The 15,124-nt window shown below is 41.5% G+C and overlaps 1 long non-coding RNA gene and 1 pseudogene across 1 annotated transcript; both read right to left on the bottom strand.

The window, feature by feature from the left end:
* Positions 1-943: 943 nt before the first annotated feature.
* LOC125086893 (uncharacterized) lies at positions 944-9,782 on the bottom strand. Its single transcript, XR_007123296.1, has 4 exons — positions 9,707-9,782; positions 3,008-3,151; positions 1,679-1,751; positions 944-1,268 (listed from the first exon to the last, which is right to left on the bottom strand). It is a non-coding gene; the product is annotated as an uncharacterized LOC125086893 (long non-coding RNA).
* A 1,891-nt stretch (positions 9,783-11,673) lies between these two features.
* LOC125103248 (60S ribosomal protein L7a-like) lies at positions 11,674-13,065 on the bottom strand (annotated as a pseudogene).
* Positions 13,066-15,124: the final 2,059 nt, after the last annotated feature.

Here is a 15,124-nt window from a genome sequence, read left to right as displayed (position 1 = left end):
AACCCTTGGGCGAATGGAACAACTTGGGAGAGTTTGGATAAGAGTATATGGTTGATCCAACATTGCTCATCCCTTTCCTCAAATTTCTCCAATAAAGAATGCCAAAAACTAGATCAGGGCTGGGGAAACACTCCTGCCTCTTAATCATTGCTGTACCTAATCAGTAGAAACATACATGTAACCATTTGACTTACGAGTTTACTTGTTGAATCATTCAATTATGGAGACCAATTTCAATGACTTTGGTCCAGAGATAGACTTTAGGAAGTCCCCCAAATTGCCCTACTCCCCAGGCTGTAGCCCTGTTGGTGAAATTGCAGTTGTTTGACCCTGGGAACCACTATTTTAAAAAAAATAAAATAAATAAAACAATGGGGACTGTTGATGAGCAGCAGAGTTTCCATGGAACAGCAACTAGAGACCAAAAAAGGGTCCTTTCCATACAGCTAGATACTAACATGTTTTATCACCCCAGGATTACAATTCTGCAGAGCGCATACTCTGCATACTCCCATTCTCCTTCCCGGGGACTACCACCCAACACACACACACACACACACACACACACACACACACACACGGTCCACCCTCCAACCCTGACTTTCTACCTTTAGGTCCGTCAGCCCTGGCTGAGCTTCTTCTCTCCTTTTTTTTTTAAGCAGATTTTAAAAAAAAGATTTTGTTTGACAGAGAGAGAGATCACAAGTAGACAGGGAGGCAGGCAGAGAGAGAGAGAGGGGGAGAAGCAGGCTCCCTGCTGAGCAGAGAGCCCGATGCGGGGCTTGATCCCAGGACGCTGAGATCATGACCTGAGCTGAAGGCAGAGGCTTAACCCACTGAGGCACCCAGGCGCCCCAGCTTCTTTTCTCCTTAACCAGAGGTTCTATCCCTTCCTTGTTACACACCGTTGGGAGGCAGAAAACACACAAATTCAGATCTGTATATTTAAAGAGTATGTTTTTATCTCAGCATGCTAATAAGTTGGGAAATGGCAGTACACTCAGTACAAGCCATTTTTATACTGCCATTTTATATGTGAGAGAGGAGTAAAGAGTATCACAGGAATTACTACTACAGAGAGTGAGTTACCACGGCCCTCAAGGCGACATGTGGAGTCAACATGAGGAAGGAAGTTGGAAAAAACAAATTTTACTCCTGTAGCCCTGAGAATCCTTAAGTGGGACCTGGGGAGGCAGCAAGTGGCTGTGGAGACCGGAAAACAGGCTGCTGAGGGGCACCATGCTCTGTCACTGCCATATTTTTTTGGTCTAGGGGAAAAGGAAAAACAAAAACAAATGTCAGAAAATAATGGCATCATAATGACCCAAATAATGGGGCCTCAACGTGCAAAACTCAGGCTTGCAAAAAAGGAAAATGAGACTATTGGGAAGCAGTGGGAGAAACCCGAGGCCATATTCCTTTAGGGTTACTCCCTTCTCCTCACTGTCCTCAGCTGTCAAACACTGTCTCTCCCATCCCTGAGGAACAGATACCCCTTTTCTCACTCTCCCCCAGCCTCCTCCAGCCTGCCACGTCCCTGACACTCCCACATCAGCACTCAGTCCCAGAATATGCTCACATGTTAGCCCCACAGGCTCAGGGCTGGGATGTACTAAGCTTCCCTCAGCCAGAATTCAACATGGAGAGGGAGATGGAATTGGAATGGCTGAGCATTTACCTTACACCCCCATGGGCACCATGGTTCTCTCGTGCCATAATAGTTGAGAACATTCCACGATAAGAAGTGATATCTAATATAAAACAAAATACATTTTTAATCAAAAAACATTTTTCGTATGTTATCAAAGGTACTTTAAAACAAAATGTAGAGGGGTACCTGGCTGGCTCGGTTGGTAGAGCACATGACTCTTGATCTTGGGGTTGTAAATTCAAGCCCCACATTGGGTATAGAGATTATTTTAAAATAAAAAAATCTTCAAAATGAAGTTATGCAGTAAATATTAACTTTTGGGGTGCCTGGGTGGCTCAGTCATTAAGCATCTGCCTTTGGCTCAGGTCATGATCTCGGGGTCCTGGGATTGAGCCCCGCATCTGGCTCCCTGCTCAGTGGGAAGCCTGCTTCTCCCTCTCCCACGCACCCCCCACCACTGTGTTTCCTCTCTCACTGTCTCTCTCTGTCAAATAAATAAATAAAATCTTATTTTAAAAATAAAATATTAACTTTTGCCCTTTTCTGAAAATATTTAAACTTCATGTAATAACAAAAAAAGATAGTGAAGTTATTACCAAGCAAAAGTGTGTGCATGTATGTGTTAGCGTATGTGTGTGTGTGCCTATATACATATACGTTTGGGTACAAAAATTATTACATGAGCAATCCTCACTTACACAATGGCTGAACTATAATAATCAAGTGTAATAAGAGTTATCCATGGTACAATAGTAGTCTCGATCGTAAAACCCTGCTCCTTTTTAAGTTTTTTGAAACTGGGCTCATTTTACTTTATGAGACAAACATACAATGTTAGCAGTTTTAAGATGAATTTGAATATCTTGGTTTATTTAAGGAGAAAATGAAGAGGTGTTGTAATCAGTTACTGAGTGCTGGAAAAGGATCACTCCTGCATATAATTGAGAAGTGGAACTGATTTGGCCCAAAGTGTCGCTCAAGCTACATTAAGCATATTTTAACACACAAAACTGATTTTAGAATCATGAAACAGGGGTGCCTGGGTGGCTGAGTCAGTTAAGTGTCCAACTCTTGATTTCGGCTCAGGTCACGATCCCAGGGTTGTGAGATCAAGCCCTGCATCAGGCTCAGCACTGGGCGTGGAGCCTGTTTGGGATTTTCTCTCTCCCTCTCCTGCGGCCCCTCACCCAGCTCTCTCTCTTTCTCTTAAAAAAAATTTGAAAATAGAATCATGAAACAAAGTAATGCATTTTCCACTTTGAGAGTAACATCATTTATTCATGGGCAAATCTGCTAATCAACTAAGTTTTACAAATAAGGGAATAACCATATTAGAATTATACTATTAAAACTCACCCATTTGATATGTTTTAAAATGCTTTAGCTTCTTTCAGCTTCTCTAAGAGTTTCTGTCTGGCGCTTCTATTGCCTCCAGAACTGTCACTCCAAACTCACTGTCACATCCTCATCTGCATACTAGGACGTCTCATGGGTTGTGTGCTATGAAGTAATGTAAGCAGTTTTTAGTTCAATCTTATTTTCTAACATTTCGATTCAGAAGTTCAAAATGAATTTGGAGGACCCAAAGAATATAATCATTCTTAGATGTGTGGAAAATTTATATATGAAAATATATTCCTTCTCATGAAATTGAGAGCCAAGTTTCAGAATTCTTACATAGGATCACCAACAATATCAAGATGATCACCAACAATATCTTTCCCATGCACCTTATGGTTTAGCAGTCAGTTTATTATATAGAGCTTGGACTATCTGGGGAGAAAATATTACTTTAACCTAAATCTAGAAAAATTCACATAATTAGTTTCATGATAAAGATATTACCCCAGTTGGGGTGCCTGGGTGGCTCAGTGGGTTAAAGCCTCTGCCTTCGGCTCAGGTCATGATCCCACGGTCCTGGGATCTGGCTTTCTGCTCAGTGGGGAGCCTGCTTCCCCACCTCTCTCTATCTGCCTACCTGTGATCTCTGTCAAATAAATAAATAAAATTAAAAAAAAAAAAGATATTACCCCAGTTGTTACATCATAGGGCAGATCTTTATTACTGTTCTTGCCCCTAAGCTAAAATGTAATACTACATTTTGGCAGTTATTTTAAGAGCCATAGCCTGATTGATTAAAAGCATGTATCTCCTTGTTATCACAGAGTTCAGAATTAAAAAGTTAAAACAGATATAATGTACTCATTTAAAATAAACTGAAAGTTGGGACACCCAGGGGATTAGTCAGTTAAGCATCCGACTCTTGATTTCAGCTCAGGTCACCATCTCAGGGTCGTGAAGACTGAGCCCCGTGTCTGGCTCTGTGTTGGGTGTGGATCCTGCTTACGATTCTCTCTCCCTCTCCCTCTGCCACACCCACCCCTGCTTGTGTGTGCACGCAAGTTTTCTCTCTCTCTCTCTCAAAATTAATGAGGGCACTTGTAATGAGCACTGGGTGATATATACAACTGATGAATCACTAATTCTACTTCTGAAACTAACTAACTAAATAAACTCAACGTCATATATGAAAACTAAATACTAATATTGAGTTGGGTCAAAAATTTGTATGTGTATATGTATAGTATAGTGGTTCCCAAAATGTGGTTCTAGGATCCCTAATGGGCTCCAACATTCTTTCAAGGGGTCCGATATTTTTGTAATACTACTAAGTTAAATAATTTTAACTTTTCTTTCTCTAAAAAGTATATAGTGAGAGACTCCTGGCTGGCTCAATTGGAGAAGCATGCGACTCTTACTTTTGGTGTCATGAGTTCGGGCCCCACATTGAGTGTAGAGATTACTTACATTTTTTTTTAAAGGATACTACCACAAAAGTAAAAAGAAAAGCCACAGAATGGGGAAAAAATATTTGTAATTCATATATCTTGATATGGGACTTGTATCCAGAAAATATAAAAATGTTTATGACTCAGTAAGAAGACAAATAACCAAATATAGTATAGGGAAAGGAGCTAATACACATTTCTCCAAAGAAGAGATACAAACAGCTAATTGACATGAAAAGATATTTAACATCATTAGCCATTAGGGAACTGTAAATCAAAACTCCAATGATTTACAACTTCACATCCTCTAGGATGATTATAAACAAAAAAATAGTAAGAAGTGTTGGCAAGGACTGACGAAATTGGAACCCCCATATATTATTAGTGGGAATGAAAAATGGTGCAGCCACTTTGGAAAACGGGCAATTCCCCAGTTAAAAAGAATTACCAGGGGCACCTGGGTGGCTCAGTCATTAGTGTCTGCCTTCGGCTCAGGTCATGATCCCAGGGTCCTGGGATTGAGCCCCGCATCAGGCTCCCTGCTCAGCGGGAAGCCTGCTTCTCCCTCTCTCACTCCCCCTGCTTGTGTTCCCTCTCTCACTGTCTGTCAAATAAATAAAATCTTAAATATATATATACATTAAAACATAAGTGAATAAAAAGGGTTACCATACGACCCAGCAATTCCACACCTAGGTATACACCCAAGAGAATTAAAAACATATACCCACATAAAAACTTGCACACAAAGGTTCATAGAAACATTATTCATAGTAGCCAAAATGGAGTAAACAATCTAAATGCCCCTGAAGTAATGAGTAGATTAAAATGTAGTATATCCATACCATGGAATAATAGTCAACTATAAATAGGAATAAAATACTACTACATGTCACATCATGGATGAGCCTTTAAAACATTATGACAAGTGAAAAAAAAGTCAGTCACAAAAAAACAGGTATTATTCCTGTTTTATATATGTCCAGAAGAGGCAAATCTATACAAAGGCAGAAAGACGGTTATATAGGGTTGGGGCAGAAAAGAGTGAGAGAATAGTAAGTGACTGCTAATGGGTATGAGGTTTCTTCTGGAGGTGATGAAAATGTTTCTAAAACTGTAATAATTGGGGGAGGTGGGTGAAGGGATGGGTTAAATGGGTGATGGGTATTAAAGAGGGCATTTGTAGTGAGGAGCACTGGGTGCTGTATGTAAGTGTTGAATCACTAAATTCTACTCCTGAAACTAAAAAATAAAATTGTGATAATCATTGCACAACTCTTTGAAAATACAAGAAGCCACAGAATTGTACATTTTAAAAAGCTGAATTTAGTAGTATGTGAATTACATCTAAATGAAACTATTAAATATACACAAAAGTCAGCACCTCTTTTATGACATGATCTGTCCTTAATATTCCAACTTCATTTCCCACTATCTCCCCTTTCTTTCCAGTCTACCTTTACTTCAAAGATGCCAAGCACGTTGCTGCCTCAGGTCTTTCACATTTGGTGTTTCCTGCTTCAAATACTTGTCTTTCAGATATGTAAACTGTCTCATTCCCTTCAAGTTTTTACCAAAAAATTACTTTCCCATTGTTATCCAAATGAAAATTTCAACCCCCTTATACGCTCTCTCAATCTTCACTCTGCTTTTCTTTTTCTTCACATTTTTTGATATTTAAAATACTAAATATTCTATTTTCTTACTTATTTTCTCATACTTTTATCTCTTCTCGGCCTTTTGGCTAAGATCAAGTGTTATTTTCTCGTACTTTTAAATATTAGCTAAATGAGTGCAAAAATTTTGCCTGATTGTTAAATACTATACATTCAGCACATAGAACAACATCATACATACAGAATCTCAAAACTGTATGTTGAGAGCACATCTTTACAATATAAGTGGTTTATATATAAAGGTATAAGAAAAACACTAAGACTTCAATATTGGGCAAAATGAAAAAAGGTAACTCACAGAAAAGGAAATGCAATTAGTAATAAATCATGACAGAATAATTTCAATATTACAGCGAATGGAAAATGTAAAAAGTTATCTGAGGTACCATTTTAGTCTATCATATTCACCATAGTTTAAATGGTAATAAAATCATGCTAATGCTATGTATCAAATGTCCTAAAATGATCAAGTAATCCCATTTCTGGTTATCTTTCTTTCAAAACAATCCAGGGGCTCAGATGGTTAAGCATTCGACTCTTGATTTCGGCTCAAGTCATGATCTCTGGCTCAGAAGACTGAGCCCTGTGACTGGCTCCAAGTCGGCAAGGAGTTTGCTTGAGGATACTCTCTCTCCTCTCCCTCTACCCCTCTCCGCCCCCACCTGCTCAGGTCACACTCTAAAATAAATTTTTTACAAAAAAAAAAAAAGAAGAAGAAGAAGAGCTCCGGCTCCCTGCTCAGTGGGAAGCCTGCTTCTCCCTCTTTCTCTCCCTTGCCCCTCCCTGGCCCCTCTCATGCTCTCTCTCACGCATGTTCTGTTTCTCTAGTAAATAAAAATTCTTAAAAAAAAAAAAAAAAAGGAAAGGAAAAGAAAACAATCCAAAGACAGAAACGACTTTATGTACAGATGACTATAGAATGCCAAAACAGAGAAAACAAATGAAATCCCAACAATAGTGAAACACTTAAACTGAGGAACAACAACAATATTAAGTTATCAAAATTATATTTCTAAGGCACCTGGCTGGTTCTGTTGGTAGAGCATGCAACTCTTGATCTCAGGGCTGTAAGTTCGAGCCCCATGTTGGGTGTAAAAGGATACTTAAAATAAATCTTTTTAAAGAAATTATGTTTCTGAAGATTATATAGTAATAAATGAAAATGCTTACATATGTAATGAAACAAAACACACCATAAAACTCTACAAAGTGATCATACTATATAATTAAACTATAATGACTTGATTGAATATCACAGAGCCACAAAGAAATTATGATACTGCTACAGGGCAATTTACCAATTTAAAATGAACATATACTTTCAAATATAAATCTTTTCCTAGAAATTCAAGGTGTGACCAATTCTCCTACATAAGAATTTTCATTCACTGATTCAACAACTTATACTGAGCATCTCTTACATGATTGGCAGTGTGCTGGACAATGGGGATTTAAAGATGAATTATCATCTCAGGATAAAAGACCATAGATCAGTGGGGGAGATAAAGAAAGGATAGCATAATATTTGGAAAAGAGTTGGATAGAATTTTGTTCTACAGTTGAAAAGTAGCTGTTAACAATGTTTTCTGAGAAAGTCGTTATTTGGGAGCTATATTGGCCAGATAAAGAATGCATAAGCTAAAGACTATTTCCCAAGGTAAAGAAAACCATGGAGCCAGAGGGAAGGAGCGGAGAAAGGACAGACATCTTTTTTTTTTTTAAAGATTTTATTTATTCATTTGAGAGAGAGAAAGACAGAGCACAAGCAGGGGGAGGGGCAGAGGGAGAAGGAGAAGCAGACTCCCGGATAATCAGGGAGCTGGACGTGGGGCTCAATTCCAAGACCTGGACATCACAATCTGAGCTGAAGGCAGACGCTTAGCCAACAGAGCCACCCAGGTGCCCTCCAGGACAGACACCTTGTTCGAAGATCGTAAAAAGTTTATTGTGGCAGAGTATAATAATGGTAATTGAGAGGTAATCGTTCTCACATTGAGATGAAGAACATGGATAAAAACAGAATCCTACCAAATGAACTACTGTTTACTTCATGATAAACACTTTACTGAGCATATATCTACTGTTTGTTTCTGAGGTAGTTTGTTTCAGCATCTTTCATATGCTGATAGGGAGCCTGAGATAGGCACAGATTAGCAGTCATGCCAACAGCATAAAGCTGGTAAGTGATGGGAGTCTAGATTAATACCCAGTGCCTGAGCTCTGAGCTATCTTTTCTTCCCCTCAGATCTGGCTAAGAAAAGTCAGCCCATATCACTTCAGGACCCCAACCTCTCCTGAAAACAAGTATCGATACATGCAAAAATTTGACCAGACTGCAAAGTAATTAAGCCAAATGAAAAATGATGGTCTAGGGATGCCTGGGTGGCTCAGTTGGTTAAGTGTCTGCCTTTGGCTCAGGTCATGATCCCAGGGTCCTGGGTTCAAGCCCCACGTCCCACTCCCTGCTCAGTGGGGAGCCTGCTTCTCCCTCTGCCTGCTCCTCCCCATGCTTGTGCTTTCTCTCTCTCTGACAAATAAAATCTTAAGAAAAAAAAAAAAAAGAAAAAGAAAAATCTGGGTCTCAAAAGATTACAAACTATAAGATTCCATTTTTATAACATGCTCGAAATGACAAAATTACAAAGACTAAGACCAGGTTAGTGGTCGTCACGTGTTTTCTCATGTGGTCCTTAGAAACATTCTATGAGGTACAACTCCCATTTCCTAGGTATCTTTTGAGTTTCTGATGGTTTTCTTCTACCTCAAAAGTCATTCTTCCTTTTCTTCCAAGAGCGCTGCTACAGCTCCTTCTTGGAGGTTAATCCTAGCAAATCTTCCTTCCAATCAGTTAAGGATAGTAGACACCAGCCAATTTTTTCTTTGCACTCAAGGGACCTTATATAGGCTCACACACAATTTTTCTCAAGCTCTTTAGAACCAAAAAATATGCATTACTGTCTAATTATTAACAAATGCATCATGTGAAGTCAAGAAGAGACCAAAATGGGACGCCTGGATGGCTCAGTCGGTTAAGTGGGCTCAGGTCATGATCCCAGGATCCTGGTATCCAGCCCCGCGACAGCATCGGCTCCCCACTCAGCCGGGAGCCTGCTTCTCCCTCTACCTGCCATTCCCCCACTTCTGATCTGTCATTCTTTCACTCTGACAAATAAATAAAACCTTAAAAAAAAAAAAAGAGGCCTAATGTTCCTCAAAGGGTAAATCCAATTACTGCAAAGGGGATCAATGGCTGATTACCGATCTTAATCCTCCCCGGCCCTCCATAAACCTCAGAAGCCAGGTAAGATTTGGGCTCCAACAGCCCCGCCCACACTCCTCAGTCCACCCCCAGCTACTGAGTCACTGAGAGGGGAAAGGGCACAGGGTCCCCAGCCAGGGGATTCCTATGCCCTGAGGCAGATTTGAGGATGGGGGAATGAGTTCAGGTCACAAGACAGTTGACCCTCAGCAGGACTGCTCTCCCGCCTTCCAGTGCTCCAAGGCAGGTGAGAGCTGCTTCCCCGGGGCCCACGGCCTCCTCTTACCTACATCCCAGAGACTGGTTGCCCGCCGCTCCCCAGCCCAGTTACCTGTCAGTACCCAACGAGCCTGAAAAAGAACACGGTGGCAGTGGGCAGTTAACGGTTGCCTCAGCTCTCAGGTCGCAACTGGGGGCGCATCTGAGCACGTGCTTAGCACAGCCAATCAAAGGCAAGGGAGGACTGATGGCCGCCTCTGAGTGGCTGGCCTGAAGGCGCGAGTTTCACAGCCAATCAGAGCCAGATGAGCTCGAAGTCGCGCCTCCCGGGGGTGCGTCCTTCGACATCCTCCCCAGACAACTGCGGGAGGGACGTTGGGGTGACGTGCTAGGGGTGCCAGCCTTGTGGCCAGTGAAGGCCAAGTAAAGGCAAGTCTTAGGGGTTCACAGGCGAGAGCCACGGGAACATCTACAGGTCTCACCCTTGTGCTCTGTCAGGCCTCAGCGCTGTGAATAAATAATAGGAGGCTGAGAACTACATAAGATCCAGCCTGATTCACGCTGTTCCTTCTGCCATAGATACCCTCTTGCGTTCCTTCCCAGTTGACTTCAGTTCTTCATTCAAAGACCAATTCAACGCCACTTTCTCCCTAAGCTTCCACCAGCCTGGGAGGATCTGACCTGTAGTCATCCTGCACTGACATTGCCCTGTCTTGAGAGTTTGTCACACAGCCAGGAAGTGGAGGCAGAAATGCAGAGAAAGGACTTGCAAGGGCTTTGGGGTCAGGGGCCGAGCTTCATTCACAGCCAAGTTTCACAGCCTCCGTGCTGAGTGACCTCAGGGAAGAGAATGGACTCTCTGTAATCAGCTGTCTCATCAGTAGAAGTGAGGAAGATGGACAAGACTTCATTAGAGTGGCTGGACTGTCAGGCAGATAAACCTGACAAAGGGTCTTGTCACTTCCCTAACCTGAATGCAAGAAGTTCAGGAGCTGAGGAGTGGGAGGGGGATTGAGGGCACCTTCTGTTACCTAAAGGCATTTTGGGAACAGGCACTTCCAGATTTGGGGCAGCTCAAGCAGGCATTGGCAGAAGTGGACAGAGCAGATGGAAGCCCCAGGAAGTGTTCTGTAGCATGAAGAAAATGGCTTGGGGCAGAGTGAGGTCGCCATACCAGGAGGAACAGGAAGGAGGGCCCTCCTCCAAGGAGTGCTGAACAAGAAGACCCTTCTGACTTTATCCCAGATTCAGGACCTGGGACTGAGATGGGAGCAAGTTCTGCAGTAGTTTCCCCTCAGGATTGTGAGTATTTTTGTCTCTGAAATGAGAGGACTGGGCTAGACATCTCACGGGGGACAACTGGCTTTTAGAGGGCAGCTGAACTTTGGAAGCCCAACATTCCCAGACCCTTTCACTGTCCATCCTTGACTTCGTGACTTTCATCAGGAGCACCTCCCACCCCATTCCTATATCCTCTACAATTTTTCTCAGTGTCTCCTTCATTTTCAACATACTAAATACTAAAATCTCTCTGTCCCTTAAGGACCAGACTTTAATATTCTCAAGAGTGGCTGTTCTTTCTCAAACATTCCCTGGTTCTAAAGGATTTGGTGGAGAAAATGATGACCTCCTTGCAGCTCATTTCCCCTTCCCAGTCATGTCTCTGCCCTCCTCCCTCAAATGCCCATCTCCTCTGAAATGCAGGCCCTCAGACTCTGCCACTACTACATTGCAGTCATATCTACTGACAATCTGCCAATCCCTTCATTCACTGAAGACTCTTCACCTGGTTTACAGTCTTGCTCCTTCATTACATTACTCTCCATTGTGCTTTTCAGCCATGATCACTTATGTTCACTCCAGTACCTTGGACCCAGTTCCTCAACTTCATTGTCAGCAATCCTTTCTGCATCTCACTGGGTCGATGTCTACTTTGCCATCTCTTTCATGTCCATTTCAAGCATCCTACCCTCCAGAAACCACTTTCTATTTTCCTACCACTTGTCCTAATAGCTCTTAGCTCTTCTCCCATAATGCCCTGACCCCTTTGCGGACTCCAACTTATTGGTTCACCACTCCTTTTTTTTTTTTTTTTTTTTGAAAGAGAGCTTTTTATTACTTTTATGTACAGAAAATTCAACAGTGGCCACTTAGCCCAGTTTGGTGGCCAGTTCTTTAGCCTTTGCATTCTCCAGCATGGCAATGTGAACCACCAACTTTGGACCCAAGGTGTTGCCTCCCCAGACACAGAAGATCTAACCATATCTGTCATTGGAATTGGTCCTGATTGCTTTCACCAGCTTAGCCAAAGCTCCTTTGTCTTCCAAGTTAACTGTGTGAAGGCAACAGTGGTGCAGAACTTCCTGTGGATCGGATACCCTAGCCTGGCCTCCTCCTACAGTGTGGTAGGGAACCTCTATCTCATGACACAGAGCAGACAGGAAGACAGCCCCACCTCAATGGGATCCACATGATGTGCAGTCTTTACCAGCTGAGCCTTCTTGTTTTCCACTAAGGTGGTGACAGTATTAACCCAAGCTCAAAAGACAGGGGACCTCTTAATTGGGACATCCCCTTTGCTGGGACATCCCCTTTGCTGGCAGCTTTCTTTTCAACAATTTTCAACACCAACAATTTCTGCTTTTTCTCCTGCTTTTCTCTGGTCTGTATTTGGGCCAGCTTAAGCAGTCGAGTAGCTGTTTGGTGGTCCAAAGCCTGGGGGAACTGGTTAATCACGGGAGACACTTTTGGAAGTTTTATAGAGCCTAGCTCTTTGCCATTACAACCAGATGTCATGGGGACATTTGACAAAGTGGTTGAAGTCCCTTTTGGCTGGATGTCCTGTCCAATGCTAAGATTCTTGGTCTTTTTCTCAAACAGGGTATTGACCACATTCTTGGCCTCCAGCTTCTTACAGCATCAGGGACTAGGGCCAGCTTCTTCCCCTTTGCCTTTGCTTTTGGGATCTTGGATGGCTGGAAGAGAGAGTGGCTCACCACTCTTGCTGCCCATAACCCATCTTGTTTCTTTGCCTCCCTTTCACCTACTTACGATGCTGTGGCCCCATCACTATACCAGTTCACTTCAGTCATCATCAATTCCCTTTCTGCTCTGTTCCTAGATCCTCTTACCTTGGAGAACCCCTACCCTAGTCAATTTAACTCTACTTACTTGTCACCCAAATCTGAGCAGCTTAATGTGGTGGAAGAAAAAAAAGTAGATGTGTGCAGACTGATCTCACATCTAGTTTCTAATCATGAATCTTATATGGGCCCTTGCCCTTATCTAGCAGTCTTACTAGATTTCTCCCATTAGCTTACTCCTTCATTCTCTGAAACACCATTTCCTACCTCCTTTTACATCAGAATTCCGACGTTTCTTCCATTTTAGCTTTGACCATTTCTTGATTCATGGAGAAATTAGAAGAGCCACCTCACTTCCCATTTTTCCAACCTGCTTGTACTGCATCATGCCCTATTAAAATGCATGGCCCTCCTCTGCTCTTACTAAGGTCAACAACTTCTCAATCTCTCTTATCTCTCTTCTCTGCTAGGTCACTCCCATATATAAAAATAACTTCTCCTTGACTCCATGTTCCACTTCTACTACAGCCAGTTTCTCTGCTTTCCTTTAGAGCAAATTTCTTCAGAAGAGCTGTCTGGGCTTGTGGTCCTCGCCTGCATTCTCTCTTTATCCAGTTCAGTCTGGTTTTATCTCAATGATTCCCTGAATTTTGTTCTTGTGTAAATCACCAACAACCACCGTTTTCCCCAATGCAAAACCAGTTTCCAAATAAGTAAGAACATGGTTAGCAAAATTGGAAAGCACAAGGAAATCGTAGCTTATAGGAAGAGTGAAAGAAAACTTATGGTAAATATTACATCATACATACTAAAATAATGCAACATCTGCCAAAGAAATTGGCAAATATTCTTAAAATATGAAAATTCTCATTGATAAGGGAGTTAGAAGCAAACAGTCACTCATACACTTGTAAGAGGCCTGGGTCACCCTATTTATAGGGAAATTTGAGAATATGTATTAAAGGCCAGAAACATGTACTATTTGACCTAAGAATTCTACTTCAAGGTAGTTTTTCTTTTGGAATGGATTAGAACTAATCATTAAGATTAATGTAAAGGAAGGCACCTAGGTGGCTCAGTTGGTTAAATGTCTGCCTTTGGCTCAGGTCGTGATCCCAGGGTCCTGCTCAGTGGGGAGCCTGCTTCACCCTCTCCTTCTGCCCATCCCCCTGCTTGTGCTCTTTCTCTGTCAAATAAATAAAATCTTCAAAAAAAAAAGATTAAAGGAGAGACACGTGCGTGGCTCAGTTGGTTGACCACCTGGTTTCAGCTCAGGTCATAATCTCAGGGTGGTGTGATCAAGCCCCATGCTCAGCGTGGAGTCTGCTTGAGATTTTCTCCCTCTGCACCTCCTACCACTCTGCTTGCTCATGCTCTCTCTCTCTCTAAAATAAAATAAATAAATAAAATCTTTAAAAAAGAAGATTAATGTAAAGGAAAGTCATGGCAGCAGTATCAAAACAGTGAAAAGTTGTTAATAATCTAAAGGCCAGGCCAAATAAAAAGAATGAATCAGCTGATTATGAACACTCACAACATAGTATATTATACAGTCTTTAAGCTACTGATCTGGAAGATCAGTAAATGAGAACGTTCTCCCAGGTATGACAAAGTAATGAGTATATTCTGATACTATATATATATACATATATATATATATAGTATAAGTATATATCATATATATATATATATATATAGTATGATTCTAATTTTGTATTGTGTTCATGTATATTCAAAACTTGGGCTCATTATTTATTATTTAAATGTTATACACATTTACCTATCATATGTAGAAACTAAATGATGGTAATCTTGTAAATTATAGTTGTTTTTCTTTCTTTAAAACTTCTTTTTAGATGTTCTTAGATACCTGAAATGTCAGTGATAATATGAAATATCACTGGGGAAATCCCACTGAACTCCATGTGTCTACTCTTATCTATTGGGGTATCTCAGTCCTTCCTTTCATTGCCAACTTATTAGAAATAGGAGGCCATGCTCACTGTACTCACTTTATCCACCTCCATTCAGTCCCCATGCCGTGGCTATTTCCACACTCTTGTCCTAATATTGCTATTAAGGAGAGACTCCCATCAGTTAGGAGCCTTGGTCTCCTAATTTTCAAGGCAAATTGCCACCTCTAGGTTCTTCCTTGAACCCATGGCATTTTATACTGTTTTCCATTATTTGACTCTCCAAAATCTGTATTCTTTTGCTTTCCAGGTTATAGACCGCTCCTGGCTTTCTTTCAACACAGTGTTTGGTTCTTCAGTCCATCCCATGTAAGTGGGTCCATCCATGTTCACACATTACCTGAATTTTTAATTCCACTGGAAGATTTACCACGAAACCTGTAAAGTTCATCCTTTATGGCCTCTCACTTGCAATTTGCATGGGCTCCTTTGAAGGCCCTGGGGAGGACCTTACTATTGAAGGATATTATTTTT

Source organism: Lutra lutra, chromosome 1, assembly GCF_902655055.1.
Source record: "Lutra lutra chromosome 1, mLutLut1.2, whole genome shotgun sequence".
Taxonomy (NCBI): Eukaryota; Metazoa; Chordata; class Mammalia; order Carnivora; family Mustelidae; genus Lutra; species Lutra lutra.
This window is presented reverse-complemented; position numbering and strand designations above follow the sequence as displayed.